This window comes from Coregonus clupeaformis, chromosome 20 (assembly GCF_020615455.1).
Source record: "Coregonus clupeaformis isolate EN_2021a chromosome 20, ASM2061545v1, whole genome shotgun sequence".
NCBI classification, from domain to species: domain Eukaryota; kingdom Metazoa; phylum Chordata; class Actinopteri; order Salmoniformes; family Salmonidae; genus Coregonus; species Coregonus clupeaformis.
In genome coordinates, this window is record NC_059211.1 from 37,553,943 (window position 1) to 37,561,214 (window position 7,272).

At 42.8% G+C, this 7,272-nt stretch overlaps 1 pseudogene; it reads right to left on the reverse strand.

Moving 5' to 3' along the window:
* Window positions 1–1,431: 1,431 nt before the first annotated feature.
* LOC121532899 lies at window positions 1,432–6,777 on the reverse strand (annotated as a pseudogene).
* Between the last annotated feature and the right edge of the window lie 495 nt (window positions 6,778–7,272).

Below are 7,272 nucleotides of genomic sequence, written 5' to 3' on the forward strand. Positions count from 1 at the left end.
TCATGCAGTCAGTGGGAAGGACTTTGCTCCCTGTTAACTGGAACTCTGTCAGATTCAGGTCATAGTTTGGTAACCCACAGATAGCCCTTATCATGACTCCAATTCCATTGCATTACATTGGGTCATTCGACGCCCCATTCAGCCTTGTGAGTGAAATGCCCCGACGAAAATATGCCTTGCACAAGACACTCGCATTTGCAACTTAACTTTTCATATGAATGAGAAAGATTATTTCTCGCTGGTATGAAAGTTAAGATCCGAAGGTTTCCAAAACTGTATTGCAAGCAGATTATTGACGTTTCTAAACATTAAAAAACAGCGTCGGGATTGAAGTTCACATGGAGCCAGCTGGTCCATACCTTCAGCTGCTCCACAGTGTGCTTGTGGTGCTCCCCCCATTTTTTCCCATGTTAGATTTCAGTATGCATTCTTGGAATAACTGAATCTGTAATCTTTCAGGTCAAACTTTCTAATTCCTTGAGGATTTGAACTTTTCCCTAAGAGGCCTGCCCTGCACACATAGACTCTGACCAGCATATTAGCAGAGTAAAGAAAGTTCACAAATCAGGAAGTGAACTAAAAGCAGAGTAGGGAAGTGTCCTATAGGTCAGTGGTTCTCGGGGACCCTCAGACGTTTCGCAATTTTGTTGTAGCTCTGAACTAGCTCACCTAATTCAACTAGTCAAGGGCTTGATGATTAGTTGACAAGTTGAATCGGGTGTGCTTGCTCTGGAATATATCAAATACATAGAACAGCTAGGGGTCCCCGAGGAGAGGTTTGAGAACCACTGCTATAGGTTAACCCTTTTTTGACATACTTAAATAACCCTGAGGGTTGTTACTAGCCTACAGAACTCAATTTCATCTACCTAAGGGAAGAAGCTGAAACTCATAAACATGAGGATGAACTCATCTCACCATCCACCATGTTACCTTCAACTTGTTTTGACAGAATCCTCTAGAAGGGGTGGACATGTAAGATAAAGTGCAGACCAGAATACTGGCAGCAGGGAATTATAATGTATTTATAAATGTTTATTTTCACACAGAAACTTTGTGAAGATCTTTATGGTGTGAGGTGAGGTATAGCCGCATTAAAGGTTTGCCTTTCTACCCAGTTTGCCTTTCACATACGGTTATCATACACACAGTCCAGTTACAGTATATTCTTTGATGGTCTTAACTCTTTACCAGTAATAAACTTCACAGCAAAGGAATGGATCTGAGAATGATGTTTGTAGATCATGTAGTACAGAAGAGGAAGTGGGGAGGGGGTGGTGTTCAGGTCGTATTCAGGTTTTCTGGGTGTTGTTAAGAGAGGCGAGGAGGGGGTGGAGGAGGGGTGTGGCTGTGGGTAGACGTTGAAGGGTTCGGGTGAGAGGAGTGTCGAATTAAAGCTCTCTGGGGGTTAGGGTGAGAGGAGGATGTTGTTCAGGCTGTCCGGGGCTGAGGTTGGAGATGAGGGGCGTAAGAGAGAAGGGGGGATGGGAGGAGAGGAGGGAGGTGAGGGAGGAGGGTTAGGGTGAGAAGAGGGTGGTGTTCAGGGTCAGGCATGAACACAAACAGCATAGTATAAGTATCTCTTCAATATCAATATAAACTTTATTTGTTTAGTTTGATTATATATTAAATACAAATATACAGGTAACTGCCAAAATAATGGAAACACTTGAGTAAATGAGGGATACAAAGTATATTGAAAGCAGGTGTGGTTCCTGAGTTAATTAGGCAATTAACATCCCATCATGATTAGGGTCAATTATTTTGGCCATTATTTTGCCTACCATGGCTATGCCCCATAGGATGACAATGCCCCCATCCACAGGGCACGAATGGTCACTGAATGGTTTGATGAGCATGAATCGATGTAAACCATATGCCAGAGGAGGAAGGGGAGGACCATCCTACTCAGTGTTCATTTTTAAATAAAACTATACTAAATATATTCACGTCACCAAATAACTGATTAAAACACACTGTTTTGCAATGAAGGTCTATAGTAGCCTCAACAGCACTGTACGGTAGCACCAGGGTGTAGCCGGAGGACATTTATTTTCCATCCTCCTCTGGGTACAAAACCTAGAAGGCTCATTGTTCTCACCCCCTTCCATAGACTTACACAGTAATTATGACGACTTCCGGAGGATGTCCTCCAACCTATCAGAGCTCTTTCAGCATGAACTGACATGTTGTGAATCCAATCAAAGGATCAGAGAATGAATCTAGTACTGAAAGCATAAGCTACAGCTAGCTAGCACTGCAGTACATAAAATGTGTTGAGTAGGTGACTCAATGAGAGAGAAAGACAATAGTTGAACAGTTTTGAACACATTTCTTCAAAAATAAAGGTGAAGAAACAGAGAGAGAGACATTTTGTAGTATTGTTTAAACGTACACTAACGCTAGCTAATGCAGCTAATTTAGCCTATTCAACAACCTGACTCAAACCGATAGGAATTATATTTATGTTAGCTCGCTGGCTAAGGCTATCCAACAGTCTTTGCTTTTGGTTTTATTAATTTATTGCCACTGGGACCCGCCGGTGTAACTGCTGTTCACATGGATTGGATTGTGGGTTTACTAAAGCGTTACTATAGTCGCTATGTTGACTACAACGTTAGCTAATATGGTGACAACGATGTAGGCTGTGTGTAGCGGTTATGGTATGACGTTATTATTTTTTGCCTGGTCACAGACAGCTGTTGTGTTGTGCACTGAAGTCCACAAGTGAAGGGAAAAGGATAGCGCATAGATGCTGTTTGTATGGCTGCTATGAAAGTGAACTGTGTGTGCGGGTGATCAGGGGTGTATTCATTCCACCAATTCTGTTGCAAAAAGTTTATTAAACGGAAGCAAATGGATAGAAAACGGGAATGGACCTAACTGAATTTGTCCGATAGAAACTCTTGTTTTAGTTGCAAAACGTTACATAATGTTTTGCAACTGTTTGGACTAATGATTAAACCCTAGATCAGCTAGATTCAGGCAAGTGTGTGCAAGGCGGTATTGAATGTTTCACTGTCTGTCAACTTGATTACTCCAATTTGTCTCTCGACCAGTGCACCTACGTTATAAACTTTCATTTGTAGGCTAGGTTGTAACAACCTCATGATGGGTATAGGGCAAATTTGAGTATCATGTAGTAGCCTAAACCTATCAACGTTACATTAAGCTGAGTGAATGGAATATGAATGACAGTCATCCAATAGGCTGTAACAGAAATAAGGCCATGCTCATAATTTTTTAAAAATCGTCTTCCCTAATCTTAAACGGCACTGACCGTTTAAGAGTATGATAGGGTGATACGGTGTGTGTATGTGAGCATGTGTGTTTCTCTGTGTGTGTATGTGCTTATGCGTATGTATATTTGTTGGTGTGTGTGTGTGTGTGTGTGTGTCCACCTTACTCCAGTCCTCAAACAACACACTGGAGCCTCTGATCTGTTGGACAATGGGTTTGACCACGAATCCACCGGTCTAGATCTTATTGGGAAGCTCATCGTTGATCACTGGAATCTGACTGAACAACCTAGAAGAGAGGAGAGTGTTGGGATTTGTTTTCTAATAATTGGATTGAAGTGATGAATAGCTTAGAAGGAATGCATTAATGAGGAGCATAGGTTTGTACTATACTGATATAAATTGTTTCACATAACAGGCTGTGATTCATGTGTGGAACGTTAGGGGAAGGACAGATAAGACTTGTATTTCTTACAGATACGAACACTGCCTCTTTGTTGTCTGTGAACCGTTGTCTGTGAACCGTCCTTGGATGTAGGAACGTACAGTCTTTTGGGTGCTGACTCTACAGGTTGTTATGATAAACTTATGCCTGGGAACGGTGGAGCGCCAAGGGGTGGGACTAACCCGTGCGCCAACGGATTGGCTGAGTAAGTCTAAACCACGCTCAGTCTCTACTCTGATTGGCCAGCAGGGAGCGGGAACTATCTCTGTCAGAGTATTTGAAGAAGAACTTAGAACAATGGATCAGTTCTCTGAGTGCCCTGCGAGGTATTTCAGTGGACCCGTATATACGAACCTTCATACTTATCATACATACATTTTGCATATAATAAATTAAGCTTGGATTGAAGATCTCTTGATTCTTATTCCAATACCAGATTTGAATTACGCAATTTCTAACAAGAGGATGTATACATGTATTACACACACACACAATGTACGCCCTCAAACCCAAACACAGGTAAGTCCACCGTGTGTGTGTATGTGTGTGTGTGCATATGGTGTTGTCATATATGGCGTTGAGTTTCTTCTCTCCAAACCAGCTGAGCCAGTTGGCAATGGGACAATCTGAATTTGACCCTGTATCAGTGGTTACCTGCTCAGAATCTGACCCTCTATCAGTTGTTAGTTACCTGCTCGGCCACCCGGCTGGACTCCACAGCGATGTCTCCTCCAGAGTTGGTGATGCCGATCACCACCACCCTCTTCCCATGGAGGTCCTCTGGACCCTTATAGTCCTGTGAAAGTACTTCCCCTCAAACAACTCATTACCTGAAACACACACAGTAGAGCATCCCAATCTATTATTATATTGGTACAGTCAGAAGATAATTGTCTCAGCTCTGAGAATGGTTCAATTAGTTTTTTCTTGCCAAAGTGCTAACTGCTTGCGCTAGGGGTCTAGGCCAGGTTATTGTAAAGCACGTTGTTACAAAAATTAGATTTATATTTGCTGATTGGTTGAGTGATTCATACTGCTGACCTGGGAAGTCTCTGAGTGGTAGGTGTGGGAGGAGTAGTGACCAGAGCAGACGATGACAGAGTCAAACATGTGTCTCTCCTCTTGTCTTTCCCTGTTCTCTGTCACCACCTCCCACTGGCCTGAACGACTGAAGTCTGGCCTCTGTCTCACACTCCACACGCTGGTCTGAAACACACACGCGAGCATGCATGCATGCATGCATGCGTGCACACACACAATCAACCAACCTTGAACCCACCAACCAACCCATTATTCCCCATAATTTTGTCTGTAAAGTCACCCTGCTGTTACCTGGAAGTGGATGTGCTGGAGCAGTTTGAGGTTTTCATCATAGAGCCTAAAGTACTGCAGGATACAGGAGTGGTGCATGTAGTTGGGGTAGTCAGCTGGGATGGGGAAGTCGCTGAAACACATAATCTCCTTAGAGATATTGATGGTGAAGGAACGGTAAATACTGGCTCTGTTGGGCTCAGAAACTTCCTGGAAGGAGGCACACAGGCTTTAGTCATAGCGCTGTCATAATATGATCATCAATAGCCATATGATCATCTGATAACTGACTGCTCCCTCGTGCTTACATAATAAAAACGATCCCAGTGATTCCTCCAGTTTTATTACCCACTCTCTGTGAGCCGATTAGGTCAACTGAAACATGGGACTGTTTCACCTATTTATACTCATTATATTATGTTAGCTGCACTAGGCACAACAGTGTGGTAACTATAGATCGAACATCGATTTGGAGGTGGAGGGTCCGTCATGGTCTGGGCAGTGTGTCACAGCATCATCGGACTGAGCTTGTTGTCATAGCAGGCAATCTCAATGCTGTGCGTTACAGGGAAGACATCCTCCTCCCTCATGTGGTACCCTTCCTGCAGGCTCATCCTGACATGACCCTCCAGCATGACAATGCCACCAGCCATACTGCTCGTTCTGTGCGTGATTTCCTGCAAGACAGGAATGTCAGTGTTCTACCATGGCCAGTGAAGAGCCCGGATCTCAATCCCATTGAGCACGTCTGGGACCTGTTGGATCAGAGGATGAGGGCTAGGGCCATTCCCCCCAGAAATGTCCGGGAACTTGCAGGTGCCTTGGTGGAAGAGTGGGGTAACATCTCACAGCAAGAACTGGCAGATCTTGTGCAGTCCATGAGGAAGAGATGCACTGCAGTACTTAATGCAGCTGGTGGCCACACCAGATACTGACTGTTACTTTCGATTTCTGTCGCTGTAGTAGCTGACGTGTATATTGTTGAGTCATCCGCATACATAGACACACTGGCTTTACTCAAATCCAGTGGCATGTCGTTAGTAAAGATTGAAAAAAGTAAGGGGCCTAAAGAACTGCCCTGGGGAATTCCTGATTCTACCTGGATTATGTTGGAGAGGCTTCCATTAAAGAACTCCCTATGTGTTCTGTTAGACAGGTAACTCTTTATCCACAATATAGCAGGGGGTGTAAAGCCATAACACATTCGTTTTTCCAGCAGCAGACTATGATCGATAATGTCAAAAGCCGCACTGAAGTCTAACAAAACAGTCCCCACAATCTTTTTATCATCAATTTCTCTCAGCCAATCATCAGTCATTTGTGTAAGTGCTGTGCGTGTTGAATGTCCTTCCATATAAGCGTGCTGAAAGTCTGTTGTCAATTTGTTTACTGTAAAATAGCATTGTATCTGGTCAAACTCCATTTTTTCCAAAAGTTCACTAAGGGTTGGTAACAGGCTGATTGGTCGGCTATTTGAGCCAGTAAAGGGGGCTTTACTATTCTTGGGTAGCGGAATTATTTTTGCTTCCCTCCAGGCCTGAGGGCACACACATTCTAGTAGGATTAAATTGAAGATATGGCAAATAGGAGTGGCAATATCGTCCACTATTATCCTCTGTAATTTTCCATCCAGGTTGTCAGACCCACGTTGATAGACAACAACACTTTTTTTCATCTCTTCCACACTCACTTTACAGAATTCAAAAATACAATGCTTGTCTTTCATAATTTGGTCAGATATACTTGGATGTGTACTGTCAGCTTTTGTTCCTGGCATGTCATGCCTAACTTTGCTAATCTTGCCAATGAAAAAATCATTAAAGTAGTTGGCAATATCAGTGGGTTTTGTGATGAAAGAGCCATCTGATTCAATGAATGATGGAGACGATTTTGCATTTTTGCCAAACATTTCATTTAAAGAGCTCCAAAGCTTTTTACTATCTTTATATAATTTATTTTTGTTTCATAGTATAGCTTCTAGTATAGTTAAGCATACACCGATTAAACCACCTGGTTTTCTGAGAAATCTTTAGAAATATTAGGACATGTAAACACCTTAATCGGCGTTCCAGCGGTGTGTTTGATCTGCACATGTGCCCGCATCGGTAGCCCACACCTCCCTCTTTAGTGCGAGTGAAGTGAGTTCGGAACAACTGAATGTATGCATCTTAGAAGTAGTTTTCACATACAAACTTTATATGTCCGAACTCAGAATCAAATATGCTTCCCAAAAATAACATTGTCGCTGTAGAACATTTATTTTGATTGCCGATTTTC